The sequence below is a fragment of the Heloderma suspectum genome, chromosome 5, assembly GCF_057233095.1.
Source record: "Heloderma suspectum isolate Gila_16-S chromosome 5, 16-S_ref, whole genome shotgun sequence".
NCBI lineage: Eukaryota > Metazoa > Chordata > Lepidosauria > Squamata > Helodermatidae > Heloderma > Heloderma suspectum.
In genome coordinates this window covers 45,310,637-45,320,157 of record NC_139462.1, presented here as the reverse complement: position 1 = coordinate 45,320,157, position 9,521 = coordinate 45,310,637, and the positions used below count along the sequence as shown (strand labels likewise).

Here is a 9,521-nt window from a genome sequence, read left to right as displayed (position 1 = left end):
GAGGGATAGGAGGCAGTGGCGGCTGCTCCTTTGGCAAGTGGTCAGTGAAATCTCCCACACTGTGCCTCCCCTCTTCGTCCCTGCACAGCTTGCAGAAGGGCTTGGACCGAAATCGGAGCCACCGGCCTCCGCTGTCGAGATGCCACAAGCCTTTTCCTACCACACATCAACACCGCCAAACCGCTAACCTTTTTTCTCCCCCCGCCCACTACCCTCGAAAGGTAGATGCCTCCCTTCCTTAAGAACATCGCTCTTTTCCCTTTTGCTGGCCCATTCTTTCTTGGGAGCCTAATTTGCCTAAGCCCCCCGCCCCCGGGTATGTTGTTGCTGTTGCTGCTGTTGCTGCTGTCGCCGCCGCCGTCTTTCTTGCTTTCTCTTTCTCTCTTAGCGACTCATTCCCGGAAGGCAGGGCGAGGGCAAAAAAGCTTCACCGGGCGCAATGCGCATGCTCTCCCTGTTCCCTCGCTCGCAGCTCCGCTTGCTGACGCCAGCTCCGAGCGTGGCGGCGGCGCGCGCTCCCGGGCCCGGCCCGCTGTGGCCTCGGCGCGCGCTCCCGCGAGCACTGTTAGACGTGGCAGTTCGCTGAGCGCTCCCGGGCGGGGAGAGAGAGGAGCCGGCTGTCTCGCGCCTCTCTGACAAGCGCCGGGTGGACCGGCTCGGGGCGACGCGAGCCGGGTGGAGACGCGCGCGCGGCGAGGGAGCGAGCGGGGCCGCGGGGGACTGGCCAGGTAAAAGGAGCGGAGTGGGACAACCTGGGGCGGCGGCGGCGGGGGCGGTGGGTGCCCTATGAGGATGTGCAGCCTGGGTTGGATTGGGGATAGGAGTATGTATCCTCCAGGAGGCAGGAACGGGGGCAGCATCCCATAAAAGGGGCAGCAAGGCGGCTTGCTGGGGCGGGGGGCGACATCTATCCCAGCAGCGCAAGGGGGCTCAACTGTGCAGACTGGATTCTTCTCCCCTAACAAGCTGGGTGCATCCCCTCCAAATGTAGTATCTGACCCGCACCAAGAACACTTGTCTGGCCATCTGGTGAATGGCTAAACTTCTAAAAGCATACACAATGCAGTGATCCTGTATAATGTTGAGATTCGCGTAAAAATCATGAGTCTGTTCTGATTTAAGCGTGTTCAGCCTTTCTTTTTAGAACGTTTGATCCGCTGCAAGGCCAATATGTTTTATTTAACCACACACACACACACACACACACACACACCTTGAACCGTAAATAGCGCGTAATTATATTGCAAGACTTTAGTTAGGCATTATAAACCCTTTAAAAATCATGAGAGTTGGTAGAATAAATGTGGGCCAATTCATGTGCTGTTTAGTCACCCGCAGGATGCTTTTTTCTGTCGGGTTGAAAGTGCGATGTTGGCAAAGTAGTTCTCTGACCATGATGTCAGAAGTTTAGGTCACATGCATCACTTTGCCATTGTAAGAAACCTTAAAGAGGGTTGTGTTGAATGGTGGACATGTGTATAATTACTTTACCACAAATGCACTTGAATCCAGATTGTTAGCCCATATGGGGAAAAAGGGACATTTCCCATGTTCATCAAGGTTGGCTAAATCAGCTTTTGGGGCCTGTATGCCACAACAGTTGCATGCCTCTTTCCCTTGTTTTGTTTTGTGTTATCTTGAATTGCCAGCTGCCACTCTTTATTTGTGGTGGCTTCGATAGCCTCAAGAGTAAGTATTGAAAAGTCAGGTTACAGAAACATGAGAGAAGGATCAGACAACTTTAGACCCTGGATCAAAAGATGTGCATGTCAATACAACCGCATCTCACCTGTTTGAAATAGGCCTTAATTTCAGTAGCTGTTCCTCAGGTAATCTTCTGATTTACTTCTTTATAGTCCTTTGAAGTTAATCCTTCTGGCATCAGCTGTAGCACCGGCATTTTCTGTTGATTTAACCTGATTTAGAGTGCAATCTTAGCATGTTTAAACAGAAAGAAGTCCTACAGCTCCCAGCATTCCCAAGCCAGCATGGTTTGCTGGGGAATGCTGGGAGTAGTGGGACTTTTTTCTGTCTAAACATGCATAGAATTCCACCCTTAACCATCTTTGTTGATTGTAGAGCTTTTGTTTGCTTACCATTCTGGCATATGCAACACGTGTGATGGACTATTAATAGAAGCTCTTTTTACCATTTATATCGGAATCCAAAAATTATGGTGTCGTTCAGACATCATAGCTGAACCATGGTTTAGCCATTGGGTCATTGCCTTGGGCTCGCAGATTCCGGTTCCATCCCTCACTTTCTGGGTTGCAACAGTTACAGTTTGCACTGAAAACTAGTTCGTGTTTGCCACCAAATCAGAATTGGAAACCATGGACTGAACTGGGTTTCCAAAACTGTTTTGAGACAAACTATGTTTTACAGTAACCATCGTTTGCTCAATTTGGATATTGCAGCAAACACAGATGGGGAGGAAATCAGAGTGCAGAGAGGAAGAGACTGCAATGAGGGAGGAAGACAAGGAAACAGGGCCACCATCAGCTCTGCTGACAAACCAGGCTCCTTCCTGCATCAACTGTCATTAGTTCAGGCTACAACAGAAGGCGGAAGAGTAGAGAAGCAGGGCCACTCCATCAGCTCAGTTGGGAGACCAGCAATTTTTGGCTGCTCTTCTCCTTGAACACTTTTCCATTTCAATTGAAAGTTAAGAACATTATAACGAAGAACGAAGTGGCCAAGTTTGCTTTTTTCCTCTTCCCTCCCAATCTTTTTTCCTTTTGTGTCATGTCTTTTTAGACTGTAAGACTGGAGAGAGGGACTGTCTCGTTTTTTCTTGCTATGTCAGCCACTTGAGGAGGCTCTTTTTGGCTAAAGAGTAGGGTAAATATTCTTGAAATAAATAATAGATAAGGGTAGGAGTATGTGAAACCAGGGCATGGGCCTGATGGCTAAACAGTTTGGCCATGATATCTGCACCTGGCCCAGATGTGGCTAGAGCCTTGTATGGATTGCAGTCCATCACTTCTTTCAGGAGGACTTTGGGTGTCTGGTTGGGTCCAGTCACATGGGCATACTGGTAGGACTGGAATCCTTCTGACTATAGAAGTGATTTGAATGTAGATGAAATGGTAGTGAGTAACTTTGAATGCAGAGAGAAATTATACAGGTGCAGAGAAGGCATGACATCAAAAAACGTTGTTGTAATCTATTACAAACTCTGTATTAAGGACACCTTGCGAAAGGGCACCTCTATCTCAGGTGGCCATAAACCTAAGATGTGGCTTTAATCCTGTTTTTTTGTGCCTTGTCTGAATATGGGTGATGGATTAATTGTACTGGTATCTGGTGGGCTTTGTAAAATAGGGTTTAACTTGCATTTTGTATGTATTGAAGTTGGGATGGAGAGAGTTGGCTTTATCATATTACATATTGTACTTATAGCGTAAATGGAAGTAGAGCTTGGTCATTAAGCCAGCATCGTTTTGTTTGTATTTCTGACAGTTTCTTGGTCGCACAGCCTTTTCGTTTGCATAGGAAGTCTGACGTGGCACAACTTTCTTTTCCTCCCACTGAGCTGTTCAGGAAGTTGTTCCCCTGGCTAAGAGCACCGCTAAGAACATTATCAACTCCTACAACAGCCTTGAACATCATCCTTTATCATGACAGTGAAACCTGCAGTGTAGATGCTTTACTGCTGATGGTTAAGTAAACTTTCTGAAAGTGACCAGAGCTCAAACTGCCACGTTTCATTGTGCCCACCAGGTAAAAGTCCTACCTTACCACTGGGAGCAACCAGATGCCTACATGCCATCTTTCCCATTTTGTTAACTGGCACTATCTCATTGAAAAGAGAGCTTGTTAATTTTATTTGCATGAAACTTGAGAAATTACAACTGTTTTTCTTTTTTAGAAAAATCTAATTTGGTCATCCTATAAAATCATTCAATGTATATCTTCAGTACAGAAGAAAGAATAAAAACAAATGTTCTCACCATAGGAAAAAGCAGTTTATAGTGCAAACCAGATTTGGACATTAACATAATCCAGAATAACACTAATTTAGTAACATTATCTCTCTGAGTGGGTTCAGACAATGGGATAGGATAACCCATCGTGGGTTATTGTGTCATCTGTCAGTTTTTTAACCCACGATGGCTTTTTTGGCCAAAACTCATGCAGATAACTCACGGTCTGCCGTAGGGTTTATTTAAACCATTGTGGGTTATGGTGTTGTCCGGCAGTCACTGTGGTTTATTTCGGCCACCTATGGAGTTGTGCCGCAAGAGCGGTTGAAACCGCTGCCGCTGTGCTCCTTGCTGGCTTTAGCACTTTATCCTGCACTATCACGGGGCAGGGGGAAATGTGCGATTTCCCTATTGGAACATGTTAAAGCAAGTAAGCCAGCAGTGGCAATGGGGCGAAATGCACATTTCCACTTTTGCACAAAAGCGATAAAGCAGTATACTGACATTGGGAACAAGTAAAAGCAAATTCGCCAGCAGTGACAATGTGGGAAATGAGCATTTTCGCTTTTGCACAAAAATGTTATAGCGCTTACTGGTATTAGGATCCAGTTAAAGCAGCCAAGCCTGCAGTGTCAAGTGGGGGGAAATGAGCCATTTCCATGTTGGCAACATGTTAAAGCAACTAAGGCATCAGGGTATATTTTATGCACCCAGGATTTTCGCTTCTTTCACAGTTAGTGTGCAAGGTTTTGATGGTGCATCAGGTGCCTCCTTATTAGAGGACACAGGGTATGGGGTTTGGTCCCGATCCTGCAACCCCCCAAGGTGTTATAGCTTCCCCCCCCTTTTTTGGTGCACCTGGGATTTTTGCTTCTCTCAGGGTTAACATGCAGGGTTTTGAAGGTGCATTGGGTGTCTCCTGACTAGGGGAGGCTGTGTATGAAGTTTGGTCCTGATCCTGTACCCCCCCGGTTTTATAGCCCCCCCCCCTTTGGTTCACTCAGGATTTTTGCTCCTCTGTGGTAATTGCGCAGGGTTTTGATGTTGGATTGGGTACCTCCCAATTAGGAGAGGCTGTGTGTGAAGTTTTGTCCTGATCCTGCAAACCCCCAAGATTTTATAGCCACCATCCCCCTTTTTGGTGCGCTCAGGATTTTCGCTTCTTGGTGAGTAGTTGTGTGGGGGTTTGATGTTGGATTGGGTGCCTGCCGACTAAATTCCAGTGCTTAGAGGTGAATCAGCGCCACTGCTCGGGCAGGAGGACTGCAGCAGGGCAGGGGGCGGGGGTGAGTCAAATTACACACAGTAGCTTAATAAACTGTTCACAGTAGCTTATTAGCCCATTTGCATGGTGGGGGATCGTGGACTATTTAAAAAATAAGCTACTGTGCGTAGCTTATTAACCCGTCAGGGGTTATCATGACATCTGAACGTGGCCTCTGTCTGCAATTTTACAATTCAGTAAGGCTCCAAGAATTTGGAAAGCAGATACCCTGCCCTCCTTAAATTTGTCAGTGTATGTTGGTGCAAGCAGATATAAATACTATCCACAATTCTTCTATTTTTAAAAGCAGGGCAGAATGCAAGGCATGTGTGTCCTTTCACTTTTTATATGGCCTTACCATGACACTTCTGATGTTTCTGCATGTTTAATATCCCCCCCCCCCGAAATTGGATACATTATTGCAAACTGCATGAGTTCCAAACTGACCCGTGCAGATTACCCCAAAAGCTGTATGGCAATTGGAGATGATAGCAAGGCATGCATGACCCTTAGTGCAGTGATTTTACTCTAGCTAGGTTAGCTACAGATTAATGTGGAAAGAGATACATGTTGTAATTATAGGGACTGAAACTTACTGTAACTTTGGTCCAGTTTTCTCTCATGCCATGTCATGTTGATTTTTCGGGGAAATCTCCCCGCCCCACGCACTTCTTGTTAGGCACTGAAGATTGAAATATGAGTGAGAAGTTCTTGGGCAGGTACACCCTTTGGTTACAGCCTTGTGCATATTTACTTGGGACTCAGCCTCATTGAAAACTTTGGGACTTGCTTCTGAGTAAGCATGCATAGGATCAAACCATGTGTTTGCAATTCTCACTTTCAGTCCCTGTAACTACAGCTTTAATCTCATTAATTTGTATGTGAACTCAATCACAATTGACACAACTTGATTCTGTGTGTGTTTACCCATGCACAGTGGGCCTCAGTGCTAGGAATGGAGTGGGCACCCATCTCAGCCTGGGATTCCGGCGGACCACCCATGCCCCCACCAAGCCCCTGTCTCTGCTTGACCCCCTCCCACGCTCGCTGAGCTGTCCACAACTTACCCAGGCTTTGTCCACCTCTGTCACTATCGCCATGTTTTGAAAAAACATGGCGATTGCAATACTGTAGACTTGGACTTATATGCAAAATGGCGCCATGAATCTTGTGTATATGGGCGGTTCACAGCGCCATTTCGTGTATATGTCTATGTGTGAAAAATGCGCCCACGTAAGTGTGGGCAGCTCGGCCAGTGGGTGTGGGGCTTGAGCGTGGGTCTGGGGACATGTGAGGGGGCAGGGGCTGGGTGGGTGCCCAGAGAACCCGGATGGGGGGGCGCCCATCCATCCCTACTCAGTGCATAGTATTGCCACCTTATGGCAATGGAAAAAGTCCAGCTGGGTTGCACTTTGTAGGATCATGTACTAAGCCTTTAAAACAGGTGGGCAACATGTGACCCTCCAGATGTTTTGGCCTACAACTTCCATGATCCCTCACCATTGGCTATGCTGGCTAGGGCTGATGAGAACTATAGGCAAAAACTTCTCGAGGGCTACAGGTTGCCCAGCCCTGCTTTAAATGGGCAACTGGTTGGCCACTGTGTGACAGAATGCTGGACTAGATGGACCATTGGTCTAATCCAGCATGGCTTTTCTTATGCTTTCGTGTTCTTAAATGATGTAGTGTTTAGTGTTTTGACAGCGAATCAGATACTTCATTTGGATGTACCCTCCATGTACAAAATATTCATTGACTGCCATGGAGTGCCTGATTTTGGGCCAGCTCCTGTTGAATGTGTGGTAGCTTCATGAAATCCCTGTGCATTTTTCTCATAGCAGCAGCAGTTGTTAGCACCATTGATGTACATGGCACTTTACAAAAGGAAGTACGACATTTGTATCTAAAATAGATGGGGAAAGAGCACAGGAAAGGAGCAAATGGGGGCATGGCTAATCAGGGGGAGAATACGGGTAGTATCCAGCTGGGGCCTTGTGTGCACAGCCAGCCCCACTGGTCTGCATGCGGCTGCAATGTAGCGCTTCTGGGGAAAAGCCCCGAATGAGTGCAAACACTTGTTTCTGGAAGGGTCATTAACTGCCCCTTCCAGAAATAAGCATTTTTTGCCACATAGAGGCTGCATGTGGACCAGGCCCCAATTCAATATTACCCTGTGTGATTATTTCAATTATGATTATTTTAATTACATATACTTTGGCATAGTTAGAATAAGGTATAGGGTCTAGAGGGATGATCCAAAAGATTCCCAGGAAGGGTAAGTTTTGAGGAGGGTCTTAAAGGGAATAAGGAAGATAATAACATGGAGGTGTTCTGGGAGACAGTTCCAAGGGGCAGCAAGGGGAAATGGGTGGAGTCAGGGCTGGCCCAAAGCATTTTGCTGCCTGAGGCAAAGGACAAGATGCCCCCCCCCCCGCTCCCCATTCCCTATGCAAAAGCTGACCAAACTGGCAGTTGAACTTTACTTCAACGCTAGTGGCAGAGCGGCATCTTCTGCTGCACCTGAGGGCATCTTAGGGGGTGCAGAGCAGGTCCACATGCCACATACAGCTCTGTCCATCCCACGTCCCTCAACATCTGCTGCCTGAGGTGGCCACTTCACTCTGCCTCATGGTAGGGCTGGCCATCAGTGAAGTTGTTTTAGGGAGCAGGAAATCTTTGGATGGCTGAAGGTGGTGTATGTCACAAGAATTAATGTGTCAGGATATAAGCAAAGAAAGATAAAGAGGGGAAGGCAGTGGAGCAGGGCCAGCTCAAGACATTTTGCTGCTGCCAAGATGCTCCCCCCCTCCATTCCACATACAGAAGCTAACTGGATGGAGACTTACTTCAATTCTGTCAATGAGACAGTGTCCTCCACTGCATTGGAGGGCAGCAGGCAGGCTTAGGGAGTGCAGGGCGGGCCACATGGTACACATAGCTCTGTCCTCCAACAGCTCACCAGCATTCTCCACCCCTTGGCATTTGCTGCCTGAGGTGGCCACCTTACTCTGCCTAATGGTAGGGCTGGCCCTGCCGTGGAGGGTTTTGAAGGTGAGGACAAGAAGCTTGTGTAGGATCTGGGAGTAGAGAGGAAGGCATTGGAGGGATTTAAGGAGGGAACACACATGCGTCAGCATAACGATAGGTGAATAATTTTGGCAGCAGACTTCTAAATGGATGTGAGTGGCTGAAGGTGAGACAATGGAAGATGAAAGAGAAGCTTGCAGTAGGTATTGGTTGCCTTCCAGTAGCCACTTAATTGTGTGCAGTAACTGTCATGCTTTTTGCATGTTGTGAGAAACACTTGAAAAATGACACGTAGCACTTTGCAAATACCTAATACTACCAATAGGTGATCGCATGTGTTTGGCTGGCTGTAAGCAGACGGCTGGTTCATACGATAGCCACAGCTCACCGTGGCTTATTTAAAATATTCAAAATGGCTAGTGGCATATGCTGCAACCCCCCTGTGGCTTCTTTAAGCCATGGTGAGTTGTGACGCATCCCGATGGCCATTTTGAATATTAAAGCTGTGGTGGGATGTCACTGTGACTTATCATGTCATCCAAACCCAGGAAGGGTGGGTTGTTGATATAGTTAACAAACCATCCACAACCCATGGGCTATCTTAGGGTTGTGGGTAGTTTGTTAACCATGCCAACAACCCACCATCACTGAGTTTAGACAACATGATAAGCCAGGGTGCCTGCCCATCTTGGCTTGACTATTCAAAATGGCCGCCAGCACATTAAGTAAGCCACAGTGGGCTGCAGTGATCATGCAAACCCGGTCAGTGAGTCAACCTGTGTAAGGAATTTCAGGAAGCAACTGTGTTCTCAGTAGCTACGGAAACTAGCTTCATTGTAGAGCAAATTAAAAATTAGGAAGCAAATTAGAATGAGAAAGAATGAGAGCAAATGAGAAAAAAGGAACTTTGTATCCTTCAGTGTGGATTTACATGTGCGCATGTGTATATGAATGTAGCAAATTCAAGAAAAATATGAGCAGGGACTGTCATACTTTTCAAAGTGTTCCCCCACAGCAGGGGTGGGCAACTTGTGGCCCTCCAGATGTTTTGGCCTACAACTCTAACCATCCCTCGACATTGGCAATGTTGGCTATGGCTATGGTAGGCCAAAACATCTGGCAGGCCATCAATTACTGGGTTTCCTTTTCTGTGTATACCTTATAACAGGGTTGGGCAACCTATGGCCCTCCAGATGTTTTGGCCTACAATGTCCATCAGCTCTAGCCAGCATAGCTAATGGTGAGCGATGATGGGAGTTGAAGGCCAAAAGATCTGGATGGCCACATGTGGTTCACCCCTGCCT

General features: G+C 47.1%; 1 protein-coding gene across 2 annotated transcripts in view; it reads left to right on the top strand.

Annotated features, from left to right (window-relative positions):
- Positions 1–567: 567 nt before the first annotated feature.
- SEC24D (SEC24 homolog D, COPII component) overlaps positions 568–9,521 on the top strand; it is a 78,484-nt gene continuing 69,530 nt past the window's right edge. For both annotated transcript variants that reach the window (XM_084855910.1, XM_084855909.1), the window contains exon 1: positions 568–728. The gene's annotated coding sequence lies outside the window, so the exon portion shown is untranslated. The remainder of the gene's footprint in view (positions 729–9,521) is intronic.